The sequence below is a fragment of the Marmota monax genome, unplaced genomic scaffold, assembly GCF_021218885.2.
Source record: "Marmota monax isolate L192 unplaced genomic scaffold, Marmota_monax_Labrador192_F-V1.1 WCK01_AAM20220418_F8-fsc00111, whole genome shotgun sequence".
In the NCBI taxonomy this organism is placed as follows: Eukaryota; Metazoa; Chordata; class Mammalia; order Rodentia; family Sciuridae; genus Marmota; species Marmota monax.
In genome coordinates this window covers 3,248,736-3,264,845 of record NW_026695067.1, presented here as the reverse complement: position 1 = coordinate 3,264,845, position 16,110 = coordinate 3,248,736, and the positions used below count along the sequence as shown (strand labels likewise).

At 58.2% G+C, this 16,110-nt stretch overlaps 1 protein-coding gene across 3 annotated transcripts in view; it reads left to right on the top strand.

Annotated features, from left to right (window-relative positions):
• The window catches only part of Lingo1 (leucine rich repeat and Ig domain containing 1), a 192,308-nt gene that overhangs the window by 88,983 nt on the left and 87,215 nt on the right, over positions 1 to 16,110 (top strand). The window contains exon 1 of one of the 3 annotated variants that reach the window (XM_046428120.2): positions 14,943 to 14,957. The exons of the other annotated variants lie outside the window; for them this stretch is intronic. The gene's annotated coding sequence lies outside the window, so the exon portion shown is untranslated. Of the gene's footprint in view, positions 1 to 14,942; positions 14,958 to 16,110 lie in introns of those variants that run through there. 3 annotated transcript variants of the gene reach the window in all.

Sequence of the window (16,110 nt, the reverse complement as noted above, 5' to 3'; positions counted from 1 at the left end):
CCCCCGCGGCCGACTTACCGCAGCCTCGGCTCCTGCACCCGCGGGATCGGCCTCCCCCCACATTCCCCCGGGGCCAGGCGGCCCGGGCAGGGTCCCCTCTGCCCCCATTGCACAGGTGGAGAGACTGAGACCTGGAGAAGGCTTGCCTCCGGGGGCCACGGGCCCTGGCCTTGGCGCTGTCTGCCACCGGCTTCTTGGGGAGGCCCAGGCAGGGGCATGGCCTTTCCCTGCCGCCCTGGCTCTGCTGTAACCTGCCCCATGTCTGCCTCTGGGGGCTCCTTAGACCATACTTCCTGTAGGTGGTAGTGAGGACTGAGAGGGGCAGGAGGAGCCGGCTCCATACCCTTTTGCTGGGCGCATGGACAGGTGGCAGGAAGTCAGCCACGGATGCCATCATCGTTATTATCCTCCTCTTTCATCCTGGTCACAAAAAAAGTTCCCTGGGAACTTCTGGAGGACAGGATGGATCTCCTCAGGTCTGCAGGCTGGTACCCAGGAAGAGGTCAGCCACCCACCACTGCGTTTAGCAGGTGACAAGGGTCCTATTTAAACTTGATGGGGAAGGCAGGGGAGTCTTAGGTTGATTAAGCCTCTTCCTTAGGCCAGGTTTGCTGCTACGTGGCTCTATTAGTTGTCCCACTTAATCCCCTGACTGAGGCTCAGAGAGGGGAAGTGAGGGTCCCTGGATCACACAGCTGAGACAGTGGAATTCGGACCTGAAAGAGAGAGGCCGCCTGACTCCTCCGGGCTCCCAGAGGCAGTTGCAAGGCTCCTCCCCCACTGTCTCCCTTTCTGTGGCTGTGGGAGCCTCTGGGGGCATCTGGAGGGCTCAGCTCCCAGAAGGCCCCTTCCTGGGGCTTTAGGTGCTGGGGCCAGTCTCTGAACCTGGTCCTGTGGGAGGCTGGAGGCTTCTGAGGCAAGAGAGTGCGTCCCTCCGAAGGGAGGGACCATTCTATTGAGGGACCAGTCTGTTGAACCCCATGTCCCCTCCAACAAGCGCCAGTCGTGACCAGGCTTGCTGCCTCTGTGCCGGCTGACTGACCTCCACTGCTGGGCTATTGTGACATTATAGAATTCTATTAATAAATATATCAGTGTAATCTCTAAAAGAGAAAGCCATTTAAAACATGTAATAATACCATTATCACACCTTAAAAAATCCCGTGCTACCTGGCACTTGGCATCTGTTACCTGATTCATACTTCAAAATAGCCTTGAGGGAGGAGTTAACATTGCCCTTTAATAAGTGAGGACACTTGAGGCCCAGAGAGGTTTGGTCACTGGCCTGAGGTCACATTGCTACTGAGTAGCCAAACAAGGATTTGAACCTGGGCATGGGACTACAAGGCCAGTGATTAGTTCTCTTTCCTCCACTGGCAAGGCCTGAGCCTGCCTCCTGCCACCTCCAGAGGGTTGACAAGCCTGGGTCCCTGGGAGGGCTCTGAGCATATGATTGTTGGTGAGAGTCTAGTTCCTGGGCCTCCTGACTCCCGGGGAGACACTCCCCGGTCAGGCCGAGGCTCAGCTGGCTGCGAGGATGTCCAGGCTGCCGGGCGAGCTGTCTCCTCCAGCCAGTGTGCTGAGCTTTACGGGGGCATTAACAAGCCATTTAAAAAGCGCTGACAACGCACTTTGCAGGCTCCTGTTTAGGATGTACTGAAAAACAAGCACCTTCCCAGGGAGGCATCTGCGGCATGTCGGGTGAAATACGTCTGTGGTGTCACCTACACACGCATCACCTGCAGACGCTGGGGGTGGTGCTGGGAACAGCCAGCGCCAGGCCTCACCCTTCCTGGGTGGCCTCGGAGGTGGCAGGTACTTGGGAACAGGTGGATTTGTCAGCTCTGCAAGGGGAGGAGGAAGGAGGCCTGCAGCTCTGGCAGGGTGGTTGGGGTGAGGGGCAGAGGACGTTACCTGCTTCAGGCTGCCCATTTCCCAGATGGAGAAGCTGAGGCCCAGAAGAGTGGTGAAGGTTCCTGAGAGCCACCCAGCCCGGCCTCCACTCCCAATGGACCTGAGACCACGGTACAGGTGGAACTCCTGCGTTTCTCTTTCCCTTCTCCTCCTAATTCAAAATACATTCTTGAGGCCAGAACAGGTGTGGACTTAGCTGAGGCAGAGTGCTGGGGACACTACAGTGAACAAAAACCAAATGATTAAAAAAAAATAATAAAGAATGGTCTCTGGCTGCTTCACAGAGCTTACAGTTGAATGGAGGGTACTAAGGTAAACAAAGTAACAGCAGTGTTGTGAGACTCTTGTGTCCCCACTACCAAGGGACAGAAGAGAGAGGATTTAACAGAGGATTGACCAGGTCCAAGAGGTAGGAGAGGGCTTCCGGAGGAGATGGCACTCAAGTGGACTGTGCAGATGAATGTGTGCACTGAGGGTGAGAGGCCATGGCTGGCTGGAGGGAATAGCACATACAAAGGTCCTGTGGCCAAAGTTTGAGGGGAATCTGCAAGGCCAGTGTGGCTGGAGTGGAGCAGGTGTGGGGAGGTGTAGTGGAGATGTGGCTGAAGGGGGCTAGGGCCACGCCTTCCCCAGGAGGCCCAGGAAGGAAGGGAGAGTGATATACTTAGATTTGTGGTGTGGATAGATTCCTGGGTGTTGTGTGGGGAAATGGCCTAGATTTGAGTCAAGGGTGGCCTGGAGGGCTGGTTAGGGGGGAATGTGAACGTCCCTGTGGGCGGGGCTGGCAGTCTGGACCAGGGTGGTGGTCCAGGTGCCTACTGGCTTCCTGGTCTCTCATTCTCCCCTCTGGGCCCTGCTGGCCCAGGAAAGTCCCTTCTGGTGTCCAGGAGGGATGCGGGGGTGAGGCAGCCGTGTTCCTTCTCCAGGAGGCAGGGAGGCCGGGCTGGAGCCAACCTGGGAGGGAGGAGGGTGCAGCCTGAGGCCGGGTTGCCTGGGGTGTGGGGCGCTGCTGCTCTTTCTGGAATGCAGCTGGGGACCCGCAGGGGAGGGTGTCGCATCTGCTGCATCTCTCCTCCGGGATAGAACCCAAGGAGGAGCCAGTGCCCAAGAGGGGAAAAGATCGAGGGGGGGAAAAAATAGCTCGCTTTACTTAATTATGACTGATTGTGACAGCTTGCATCTTTAGTCTGAAAAGTATCTATGGGATAAGGACTGCTTTTCTCAATCGGGATAATTATGTTAATTAAAATGCTTTCTTTATAGCAGTTCTGATTAATAAAAACAGTTCCACTGCTCTCTTTAAACACTCTAACCTTCTGCTGCACAGGGAAGGAGGCCCTTTCTCAGCAATTTATGGTTCTTCATGCAGATTCCAAGAGGCAACCTGCTGCCGGGGTGGCCTGGTGGCGGGCACTTGGCTCCACACGTAGGATGGATGTGGGCAGAGGGGACGGCCAAGGGGATCCAGCAGGCGGCTGGGCGGGCCATTGGGCAGGCCCGGCTGGGCTGGGTGGGCCGGGCGCCGATGCTGATTCTGCTGGAGAATGAAAATAGCACTTATTTCTCTAATTGCTGTTTATTTCCTCTGGAAAGCATAGGGATAATTAATGAGCTCCCAATTAAGAAAAATTACATGTGGGGGAACAAGGTTCCCCGGGCCAGGAGTGCTTCTGGAGTGGAGGGGGTGGATGGAGCGAGGAACAGGTGCTCCTCTGGGCCTTGGTGGGTGAGCAGGACACCAGGGCTGGCACTGGAGCTGGTGGTCAGGAGCAGGGGTTCCTAATAAAGGGGAGGCATTGACCAACATGTGTGTTAGTCAGCTTTCTGTTCCTGTGACAAAATACCTGAGAAAATCAACCGAAAGGAGGAAAAATGTATTTTTAGTTTATGGTTCCAGAGGTCTCAGTCCATGGTTGCTTGGCCCATTGCTCTGGGCTTGTGTTGAGGCAGAATGTGGTGGGGAGCATGTGGTAGGGCAGAGCTTGCCCGGAGAGAAAGGGTGCAGGGGGTGGGGGTGGGGGGGGAGGAGACAGACAGTCCAGGGACAAAATATAACCTTCAAACACACCACCCCAAGGACCTACTGCCTCCAGCTAGGCTCCACCCAGTAACTTTCTGCCATCTCCCAATAGTTCACTAAATTGTGACTAAATTCTATCAATGAATCAGACCCTGGATGAGGTCAGAGCCCTCACGAGCCAGTCACCTTCCAAAGACCCCACCTCTGGACACTGCTGCACTGGGGACCAAGCCTTCAGCACCCGAGTTTGGGGGACACTTCAGGTCACAACCATAACAACAGGCGTTTGAGGAGAGGCCGAGCCAGTGAGACCTGAGCGAGTCAGGGGCAGTGGTGGGAAGGAGCCCCCAGGGTCACCCTGGGAAGCTGAGCCTGGAAGGACCTGGAGCTGCGGCTTTGGAGGCCGAGAGCAGGGGCTGGGCCGGCGCCTCCACTGCCCGCTCGCTCTGCCGTGGTTGCTCATCTGGCATCTTGAGTGGTCACAGCAGTGGCTCAGGCAGACTGCGCCACGGAAGGGTGTGACTATGCGTGCGTATGTGTGCGGGGGCGTCCACGTGGGTACAAGTGTGCTTGTGCGTGTGTGTGGGGAGAGTGAGTTGTGAGTGTTGGTGTATAAGTCAGAGCCTGGCTGTGTGTGCAGCTGAGTGTGAAGGGGTGAGAGCGTGGTGTGTCAGTGCAGGGGTGTGTGTGCTGTAGCCACAGAGTGAGGCAAACACCTCGGCCCACGTGCCACTGAGCTTGAGAGGTCTCCCACCTAAACCAGGCTTGTACCGTCTCGCAAAGGTCAGAAGCCCTGGTGGCCCTACGACCCCCCGGAGTGGAGATGGGTCCCAGAGGCCCCAGGGGAAGTGTCTCAGGTGCTGACAGGAGACTGTGGCATTCCCTACCACATCCTCCGAGGGCCCCGGTACGGAGGCCTGGGTGCCTCCCTGAGGTCCCCCTCTCTGGAGATGCCCCTCCCAGGTCCCCGTCCTGCCCCCTCCTGGCCGTGTTCCCAGTAATTGAGGTCTTTGCTCGGGTTCAGCTCATGCCAGGCCACACCCTGTCCCCCACAGTGATTGTAGCTCTGCCCACCTCCCTGGGCCCCCTTCGCATCTCTCTTGCTGCTAGAAATGAAGACCCAGGTTGCATTCTCCTCAGGCTTGCTGCCCAGCTCAGGCGGAGGCTGTCACATTCAGGGAGGCCCCTGCAGCCCAGAGTGCAAGGCCAGAGGGATAGGGGCTCATCCAGGTCACACATCCCCAAACCAGGGCCTGGGAAAGGCATACAGCCCAGGCCTCCTGACCCCAGGGGGTCATAGGAGTGGCCAAGAGCACAGGGCTGAGTCTCAGGGGTCCCCACTGCCAGAGGAAGTGATGCTAGATCCTTGTCCCTCTCTCAGGAGAGCCCTGCAGACTGGCTCCCGGCTTGTGTCTTTGGGGCCTGATATCGGGGTGGAGGGTTTTGCCTGGGTCTGGGGACAGGGCATGCACCTGAGCCAGGTGTGTGTGAACCTGCATGTGTGCGGCATGTCCTCACGTGCACACGTGGCTGTGTGTGTGGGGGGGTGTGCCTCTCTGTGTGTGCAAGTGTCAGAAACACGTATGTGTACACATGTGTGCTTCTGTGCACACCTGTGCCTGGGTACGTGAACGTGTGTGTGGTGTGCTGCTTGGCGTGTTAGATGCTGTGTTTCTTCAGTTCTGACCCTACCTGTTCACAGGTGTGTCTTCCCATGTGGGACATGCGGCAACTGAGGGACATGTGAGGCCTTTCCCTGGGGCTGGGAGGGGTGGCTCTCTAGGGGGGTGGGGGCAGTAGAGGTGTGCGCCCCGGCCTGGGCTGGGAATCCCCATTCTCGAGGACAGTGTCACCCTCTGGCTGGTGCAAGGATCCTCTTGGGTGCCAGCTTCTGGTCAGGCCTTGGCCCCCTCCCAGCTCAGCAGGCCCAGCTCTGGGAACCTCTGCTGCGTTGCCTCCCAGGCTTCCACCGCCTCCCGGGCCTCCACCGCAGGAGTGCTGATAACAGCGGTGCCCTGTGTCCATGCCCAAGGCCCAGCTGCCCTTGCCCCCACGGCAGCGCCTGCCGGGAGCCATGCACGGTAGGGCTGCCCTTCCTCTTCCCTCCTCCCCGTCCGCCTCCCTCCCCATCCCTCTCCCCCATTGTCCCACAGGCTGGGCTGAGCTTCTGACCTGAATGGAGCCATGTTTTCAGACAGGGCCGATGTGAGCCCAAGATGAGGTATGCTCCTGGCGGGGCTCAGGCTCTGTGCTGGGTTCTGGGCGCCGTTCCCGGGAAGGAACATCCCCCTCACCCCGGACGCAGTTGGCTCCTACGTGCATGTAGCTACCTGGTACCACGGGGACCCCCTGCCCCAGCCTGCTGGGGGCTGTCCCCCACCTGCACTGTATTTATGTGTCTACTTTATGATTTCAATTTTTAATGCCTCTGCTCTTTGAAGACGCTTAATGCTTTCGAGTGGAACATTTCCTTCCAGGACCTGAGCGCAGATTGAGGACAGAGCAATAAATCAACTAATAACTGGAACCTGATTTTCTGCTCCACGGCAGAGAGTTAACCCCCGCCTTGCTGCGCTCCTCTCAAGGTGGCTGCGGGCAGGGGCTGAGCCAGGCACCCGCGGCTCGTGGCGCCGCCTTGCCCTCCTGCCACCTCCTCTCCTCTCTTCTGTTCCCCTTATTTCCTGTCCTGCTCAAATCAAGTAGGAATAGGGGAAATGTCTGGAATTGGGAATTCTTGAGGGGACCTTGGGATGGTGTGAGAAAGCTCCTTGTCAGGAGCTTCCCAGGCCTGGGTGTTGGCCCAGTGTTGCCCTCATTTGCTGTGTGACCTAAGGGGAGTGTCCAGCCTTCTCTGAGCATTGAAGTCATCACCTATACAAAGGTATCTTGCCCCGTGGTGGACCAGACTTTGAATTTAACATCTATGACAGACTTGACATCGTGTGTCGTGGCTTGGCAAGGGGGAGACTCAGCATGGAGCTGGTGGCAGGTGGCCCTTTACTCAAGTCATGTGCATAGGTGTGCATGAGTTCACCAATGCTGCATGAGTGTGTACGTATGTGTGTGTGTGTTCCTGCCTGGATTTTGGCCTCCAGGGTCATAGAGTACCACCACGGTCAACCCTGGATGATTTCCAAACTTCTGCAGGACTCTAGAAAGGGCCTAAACTGAGGCACAACATCTGAATTGAGGGGGGCGGAGTGTGTGGAGTGGGGTTAGGAGCAGGAGCAGAAACTGTGGGGATACACTGCCTGGGTGCAAAGCTGGCTTTGGCATTTATTACTGTGTGATTTTGGACCAGCCACTTAACCTCTCTGTTCTTCAGTTGTCCTGTCTATAAAAAAATAAAGATAAGAATAGAGCCTCCCTCATGACTGTTGTGCAGATTGATGAGTTGCCTGAAGGTGCCTGATACGTAGCAAATGCAGTGTTAGATATTTGTGGTCATTGCTGTAGGACACACACAGCATGTTCTCATCCCCTGACCACATGACCATGGGATTCCAGGGACCCACTAGGTACACCTGCTCAGGCCCACCAGCCTCACACGTCTGGCATGTACACTGCTGCAAGTGAGGGGGAGCCGGGTACCAGTCAGAGCACCGCGAGGGGGACTTCCCGGAGGAGCTGGCATGACCCTTGGCCTCTGTGGGTGGAGAGAGGGATGGACCTGGTCACCTGCTGAGGACAGGTAGGGAGGACATCTGAGAGCACCAAGGCCAACTGAAAATATTTACCATGACTCAGAAGGAATCAGGGAACCATTGCAGGCCCATGCATAGGGAGGGCGTGGGTGTTTAGTAGGCACCTACTGCATGAGACATCTTGCCTGTGTTCTTTCTTGGTGGAGATGAGGACGTTGCATCTGAGCGTGGTTCTGTGACTTGTCCAGGGCCACCCAGGCTGTTAGTGGAAGAGGGGGCATTTGAACTGGTGTCTGCCTGACTCTGAAGCTCCACCCCCTTATGGCTCACATCCTGGCATTGTAGCACCAGAGAGGGCACCAGCCCAAATTGTCTCCCTCCCATGCCCTGCTGTGGCAGGGAGTTCACGCCACGGGGCCTGTCCTAGGATTGGACTCCTCCTACAGGGATGCAGGCTGAGCCGAGCTGCAGGTGTCCAGCTCACCCCTCAGCCCGCCCTGCCCGGTCCTGATGCTGCCTGGCAGGCCTGCAGCTGTACCTTTCCTCCAGTGCCTGATGACACAAGAAAGGGAGGGACAGGGTCCATCCTGACCGCCTGCTGTGTGCCCCACAAAAGGCACAGCAGCGTCCCAGCCCACGGGACCACGGTCACCTGTAGAGTAGGCTGAGCCGTGCTCCAGCAGGTCCACTTCCAGGAGCTCGGGGTTCCAGGCAGCCAGGGCAGCAGGGAGTAGCCCTCCTCCGCCCCAGAGCTCTCGGTTTCGGGGTGCTTGCACAGAGGACGCCTCGGGGTGATGATTTTAGCCTGTTACGGCTGATGTTTTCCTGGGGCCATAAAACACCCAGCTTTTACTGCTGGAAGCAGTTCCCACCCAAGACACGGGCAGATTGTCATGTCAGCGAGTCATCTGGGTCTCAGTTATTGTTTGGGGAGAGTGGAGCTTGTGGGTGTCAGAGACGTGTCACCCTCCCCTACGCACCGAGCAGCCTCATCCAGGGAGGGAGTGTGGGGGGGGCGGTTCAGATGCTCAACGAGTAGGACGGGGCACCGAGGCTGACTGTGTGCAGGCTGGTGGGCAGTGAGGGGATGCATGGGACACCTGGACTCCTGGGGGAGGGGAGCACCTGCAGGAGGACCCTGAGGCCGTGTGGTGGGGGAGGTGTGCCGGGCGCTCTGGGACCAGGGAGTGTTTTCCAAGGGGCAGCTGCTGATGGGCCAGACGATCCGACTTAAGTTTTGAAAAGATCTCTTGGGCTGATGAGGAGGGCCTGAGAGGGACCATGGGATAATGGAGATGGAGGCTTGGTAATGTGGTACCCTGACATGGAGAAGGGCAGATGGTTCCAGACTAATCATGGAGGTGGAACTGGGGCTGGGGGGGGGGCATGCAGAGGGCAGAGGAGGACCCTCCATTCCTGGCTTGAGTCCCGGTTACCGTTTCCTGAGATAAGGAGGAGCCGTGAGGGTCAGGACTGGGGGCCAACAGATGGGAGTTCCTTTTTGATGACCTCCTCCTGCAGAGTTGCCCTATAGGCTGTTGGGTTCACAAGCCTGGAGTTCAGGGGAGACATCTGGGCAGGGCAGGGAGTGAGGGAGCCAGCAGCTGGAGATGGCACCTGAAGACCTAGTGTAGCAGGACAGGGGAGTGTAGCTCAGTGGTTGAGTGCTTGCCTAGCATGTGCCAGAGGGCCTGGGTTCAGTTCCCAGCACTGGAGAGAGAGAGAGAGAGACAGACAGACAGATACCCGGACAGACAAGCATACTAAGATCTCCCAGGAAGCCCTGTGGATGGTGGGGGAGGGCTGGGCCTGGACCCTGGCTCGACACCGTGCAGAGTTGGGAGGGAAGAGGAGCCATGGGGGGCCGAGAGGCACACTCAGACATTTAGGGTGACCAAGGAGAGCCAGGGACTGCAGCATCCCAGAAGCCAAGAGAAGGCCCCTCAAGGAAGGTGAAGCCAGTGGCGGTCATGGTGCTGGGCACCTTCCTCCTCCCTCGGGGTTGCCTCTTGCATACCTCCAGTCAGGGCCAAGGCCAGGTCATCAGCCCTGACACAGTCCACAGACCTGCTCAGATGTCACCAGGTGGATGGGCGTGGTGCGTGTGTATATGTGTGTGTGTGTGGGGGGGGTGTTCTGTCTCAGCTTTATGTCATTCCCGCCACCATGAAGACACAGACCTGACACCACACCTCCCCTCCCCCACAGACTGTCCTCCAGCTTTATAATTTTGTTATTTCTTGAGCGTGACAAAAATAGAACGAAACAATATGTAACCTTCTGAGATTGATTTTCTTTTACACTCCGCGTAATTAAAGGAGGGGTTCCTAAGGGTGGCAGACAGAAGCATGTGACTGTGTGCTGGTGGGAAGGACGCGGGGTCCATGGAGACAGCAAGCAGGGCGAGGACGAAGATGACCCGATGAGGCCACATTCCTTGGGCCCAGAAGGGCGGTTCCGAGCCCAGGGAAGCCATAGCCTTTGATGGGCCACATGCCTCCGCAGGTGAGAAGAGGGGCTGCTGGAAGGGCTCCTGTTTCCTCGGTGGAGGGTGACGGGCCTGCAGAGCCTGGGAGGCCAGCGGGCGTGAACGGGCCATGTCGCCATGTTGGGGTAGGCACGTGGGCTACTGGGGCTGCCACTGCCAGGGCCACTGTCTGCTGGAGACTTGGGGCTCACAGAGGGCACAGCCTTTGCAGGGGCTGTTTCCCCCAAAGCCTTTAGCTTCCCCGCTGTGGCTGCTGCAGGGGGCTGGTTGGGTTGGTGCTGGGGCATCATGGAGGTGCTGCCAAGGGAGGGGCCGGGCATCTGCGGCTTTGTTATGCTGATGGTTGTGGACCCCACCGTGGGCAAAGGTGGGTGGGGAGGAGGCATCGAGGGCCAGTGAGGAAGGAAGGTCCAGGGAGGGGAAGGATTGTGCGCAGAGGAGCTGCAGAGCCAAGCTGGGGTTTGACCTAAGGCTGTGGGGTACTGGGCCCAGGTGGGGCTGCCAAAAGAGCCTGGAGGGAATGGAAGCCCAAGGTCACGGAGGAATGGAGAGCCCCTGCCCTGGTCACCTCTGGCGCGGTGAAGTCACAAGAGCACTGCAAGGGTTGAGGTGCAGAGAGAGACAGATGGCAGCTTTCTATAGATGAGGGCAGGTGGCCAGAAAGTGACAAGGCAGATGGGGGTGGCCCTGCTCACAGGGTGGGCATGAAAGGGGCAGGAATGTTCTGGGTGAGAAGGACTTGGACCTGGTCTGAAAGGGGCCCAGAGAGCGGGGAGCTGGCCAGCCTGCCCCGCCCAGAAGAAATCATCGGCAAAGTGCCCACACCTCAGATGGAAAAAGGGAGGCCCAGAGGGGTTCATGGAGGTTCACAAACAACAGGTTCTGCCAAAGCCTAGTGCGGCCTGCTGGGAAGTGACCCGGTGGGGAAGAGGCTGGATCCTGGAGCCGCGTGCCTCCTGGGCTCGAGTTCCAGCTCCTCCACCTGTGGGCTGGGCCCTCTTCCTAGAGCTAGTGACAGAACACACTCCAGAGGCAAGGGCTGCCTGGGTCTAACCACGCATCCTCGAGTCCTGGGGCCAACCCTGTTTAGATAAAGGGAAACTGAGGCTTAGCAACTTGTCCAACCCCAGTGGCCCCAGCCTCCCTGTCAGGGCCTATGCCCCTGCCCCAATGCCGTCATCTTCTCCCACACTCTCCCAGGGACACCCCACTCCCTGCTCTGCCATCTACCCCCCCCCCAGAATATGTGCTTTTGTCCAGTGTCATCTGGATGTTCCAGCCGCCCCATAAAGGAAGCAGCCCGAGGGCCTCAGCTGGGAGCTGAGGACAGGGTGGTGTCTTCTCTCCCTAGAGTACTAATGGAGGGTGTCACGCAGATACGCTCCTGTCCTTAGGCCACAATGTCATAACAGAGGCAGGACAAATAATAAGCAAAGATAGTGACATTAAACAATAGAATACAGGCCAAAAAAAAAAAAAAATCCCTGTCAAAGAAACAGATTGGGCCTGGAAGTTCTGGGTGAAGGAAAAAAATATCCAGTGACTGCGGTGGCCAAGGAGGAGCCAGGGTGGGGCTGGGTTTTGAAAGGGGGGGGCAGTTAGTGAAATGGAGGGGAGGGGCCTCATGGAGGGGACAAGGGAGAGGAACTGGGTGAGAAAGGCCCCGCGTGGGACAGGGGAAGGGAGCGTCCCACCAGAGCAGAAGAGGCAGAAGGCCGAGCAGCCTGGCTCCCGCCCATGTCTCAATTCTCTCTCAAAATCGGTGAACCAGAGCCCCCGAAGGCTCTGGAACAGATGCCAGGCATGGGAATTCAGCCAGTGGATCCTCTAAGGCCTGGCCCGCCCCCAAGCTGCCAAGAGCGGAGCTGGAGGGGCCTGCGGGCCTGGGTGTGGTGGGCCAGCTCGCCTGTGCCCTGAGCCAGCGTGCTCCACAAAGTGGGGGCCACCCAGCCCTTCCTGCCCCCAGCTGGTCTGCAGGAGGTGTCCCCACCCTGCAAGTCTTTTCCAGAGAGGGAGAAAAAAAAAAAAAGCTGGAATGTATGTAAAGTAAAGGAAGGGAGGTGAGGCTTAGCTCTCTGGCTGGCGCCAGTGCAAACCCAAAGCAGAGTTTCAGGAGAAACTTTGATTTAGAGAACAAGGTTTTGGCAACAGACTGCGATCACAGAACAGAGGCAGCCCGCCACGCTGCGCGGGTGAGCGCTGTAAGCCTCATTAATCTGATGCCTCCGTGTTCAAAGCGGCACCTAATTAGAAGGAAGCGTGACTCTCTGCTAGCTGGGTGGCCCATTGTTCCTGCTGGACACATCACACCAGGTGACTTCAAAGTCATCTCCTCACATCCCTCGGCCACTCAGCGCCAATTAACCAGCATTTAGAGCCAGGCTGCCCCGGCTGGCAGCCTGCCTCGCGCTCTTGCTTAGTGCCTCTGCGCGGGTCTCCAGCTCCTCGGGCAGGAGACCCTGTGTGGTGATCGGCCTGACCCAGAAGGGGCAAGAGGAGCTGCTGTTTCTGGGCTGCCTTCTCCTCCTTCCTGACCTTGGGGCTGACCGCTCCAGCCCCTGGGTGCCCATCTTAGGCCAACTCTCTTGGGCATTGCCATCTCCCTCTGTCCTCCTAAGGGGGACTGGAATGCTCAGCCAGAGGTCAGTCTTGGTCTGGGGATTCCCAAGGATGTCTCCCTGAGTGCTGTGCTCTTCGGGGACTCGTCTCTTAGGAGATGTGAGCTCCTGCCCTCCCCCAGGCTTTCTCCCCGCCCTCCTGGCACACACAGAAAGTGCTCCATAGGGTCTGGTTGACCAGTGCAGCATCTCTCAGTCAAGTGCTGTCTGAGAGGCTCCTGGTGACTCTACCAGGGCACACCCGTCAGGGCAGTGGGCCTGCAGTGCCACTTCAAAGATTCAGGAGACATCGGGAAGGCCCTTTAGTAGCGATGTTATTGTAGTCTGCAGCAGCTGGGTCCAGGGAGACTGGATTTTTCTCTGCCTTCTAAGACATTAAATCACAGTTGAATAAATGACCACAAACCCGGGAGTTTAAAACAACAGAATTCACTCCTCACACTTTTGGAGGCTAGAAGTCTAGATTCAAGATGGCGGCCTGGCCACACTCTCTCTGAAGGCTCTAGGGGAGGTTCTTTCCTCTCCTCTTCCAGCCTCTGGTGGTGGCAATCTGTGGCTATCACTCCAGCCTCTGCATCCATCTTCACGTGGCTTCTCTCACCCGTGTGTGTCTCTGAGCAAATTTACCTCTTCTAAGGACACCAGTCCCCGTCCCAGTGTCTAGTTATGTCAGCACAGATTGGGAAAACTCTTCACCCCAGCACCTTTGTTTACAGACTTCCATCCCGTCGGTCTTCCCTCTGCCCCTGCCCCACTCAGTTCCAGCAGCCTCCTCTGTCCAGCAGGGACCCAGCCTCCCCGTGCCCTTGGCCACTCTTCAGGGCCCACTGGACTGCTGATGTCGGCAGAAACTTTTCAGGCCAAGTTGCCGTCCTCCCTCCTCGGCCGTCGCCTGCTCTTCTCTCGCTCCTTATAGATGCGCAAATTCCCATCGCTTCCCTCCAGGACTCAGCCTGGGTCCCACCAATTACCAACTGCCTTGATGTCTAACACCGTAAACCCCCTCACCTCATTATGGGAAATTTCTTTTGAATGGCCTTTAAAAACCATCTCATTACACGGGAAGAACTGTAATTACCTCGCGCAAGACAGAGATTCTGGACGAGCTCGTGTCGCTGCTGTCAAAACCACAGGACCCGGCTCCCCACAGGCTAGTTGGCTGCTGGAAGAGAGAGCCTCCCCTCACTTTTGCCTCCCTTCCAGCCCCCTTTCTACTGGGACCTGGGCACTCAGGTCTCTGTTGGTGGCCCCAGAAAGTCAGAGCTGCCTGACCACACCCCTGGTGTCCTGGGGGACCCCAATGGTCAGAGCATCTCTGGGCATTCCCAGGCTGCCCCACCTCTTCCCCAGCCCACCCTCCTGGAGGCTGATGGAACTTGCCCACCAGTTCCCAAACAGCACAGCTGGGTGGATTCTGGAGGTCAATAGGTCCAGTCCCCTGCCCTCAGCCCACTTGCCCAGTCCTTTTGCCCAACAGCCTCCTGGGAAGGGCTAGGATCAAGCTCTCTCCTCCACCTGTTTGGGGGATTTCCTGGGCATCTGGCTAAAATCCCCGCTGCCCCAGCGCTGACCTGATTTTAAGCTCCATCTCTTCCTGGCGGTGCGACTGTGGGCGAGTCACATGATTCTTCTGAGCTATTTTCTCATCTGCAGAATGGTCAGGATCATCTCTGCTTCAGGGCTGTGGTGAGCAAGGGCGGTGGCCGCAGGTGCTGGTGCCTGTGTTGGGCACAGAGCAGGAAGTGAATCCGCACCGCTTCCCGTTCCCGGGGGTGGCTGGCCGAGGAGGTCTCTCTCTTTCTCCTGTCTGCATCATGCTGGATCTGGTGGCCACTGAGGGGAACGTGTGGTATAGTGAACTGGATCCTCAGTGTCCCTCGGTGGCACAGAGTGGTTGTGGCTTCCCCTCCGCTGTCCCCTGCTGTCCTGCCCCAGCCCAGGGGGTCATGCGTGCATGTGTGTAGGGAGGTGGTTGCTGGGACGGCTGCTTCCCTTTCCTTCATCCTGGTCCAAGACATGCACAGCCAGGGCCACCCCTCAAGCTCCACCCTCCCCCAGGGCTGCCAGAATATTGTGGGGAGCTGCAGGGGGAGGGGAGAGGCTGCCAGGGCACCCCCCCACCGTGCTGTGGGGCTTGGTTGCCACCCTGACCTTTTCAGTTTTCATCACCCTGACAGGCTCCTGGGACCACCTGGGTCCCCACTGACTGGCCAGGTGGGCCACAGCCAGAGGATGGCAGCATGTGGAAATGTCAGCAATGTCTGCAGAACCTGGTAAAGTGGCTCCCTTGGGGCGGGGTGGGGCTGCTGTCCAGTGATGGCACAGCTATGGGGGAGACCCAGAAGCCTGTGGGTGAGGAGTTGGAGGAGGGCCTGAGGGATGAGACCCCGAGTCTCCTCAGACACAGTCTGCCCCAGACCCACCTGCCTGTCAGCACCCTGCACCTCATTGCAGACCCTTCCTGACTGGCCGGCCTGGTCCAGGTGCCCCTGCTGTGCACCCACTCAGCCCCCTGGACGGCCACCACACAGCTCTTTCCACTCACCCTGTCACTGCTTGGGCCCTGGGGCCTGAAGAGGCGAGCTTGAGGGAACCCTGTTGGCGTCTTCGCCTCTCCAGGGGTCCTGCAGGGGTGCTGGGCTGCCCACTCCAGCACTGCAGAGCCTCAGCGGTACCCAGAGCCGGGCAGCTCTCTCCAGTGCATAGACGAACGGCACGGCTGGACCTGACCGCTGGCCTTCCTCATTAGGCCAGTGACTCCTAGGGGCAGGGACCCTGTCTCCCCCAAACTGAGGCTTAAGGGCAGAGAGTGCCTCCTCCTCCCTCCATCTTCTCCCTGGTCAGGGGTGGGCGTGGCCAGGGGGGAAACAGGAGGCTCCAAGCTGTCACCACTCAGGGCCTTCTTCCTGCCCCTGCTCTGTACCCACTCACCCCCCTCGGCCTCTTCCTGCTGTGCGGATCCCTCTGCTGCTGCTCCGGGTGGGGTGGGGGGACTGCAGGAGCGTGGGCTTCAGGGGCTGGGCAGACAGCACTGCTTTGTGCAGAAGTGGGACTTGATCAGGGTGGACTTTGGGCAGTCAGACGGGGCTGAGCAAGGGCATTTAAGACCCAGAGGTGTGTGTGGACGGCTGTGGCCTGCTGGTGGGAGATGGGAATCTGGATTTCTGGGAGGTGATTATAGGGATCAGGCTGGGAGATGCCAAGGGCCCCGAATGCCAGGGAACAGATACCATTTGGCGCCTTACTCTTCCAAGACTTCTAGGAGAGGTCACAGTGGTTTGATGCCATGATTCAAGTCTACGAACCCTGTGGGGGGGCCTAGCTAGCCCTGCCCCGCCACCCGCTCTCCACAGCCAAGTTGTTCCGAGTCAGGCCCTCGGCTGGGCTGAGCCACGCCTGCTGGAGCCCAGCACCAGGATGGGTGTG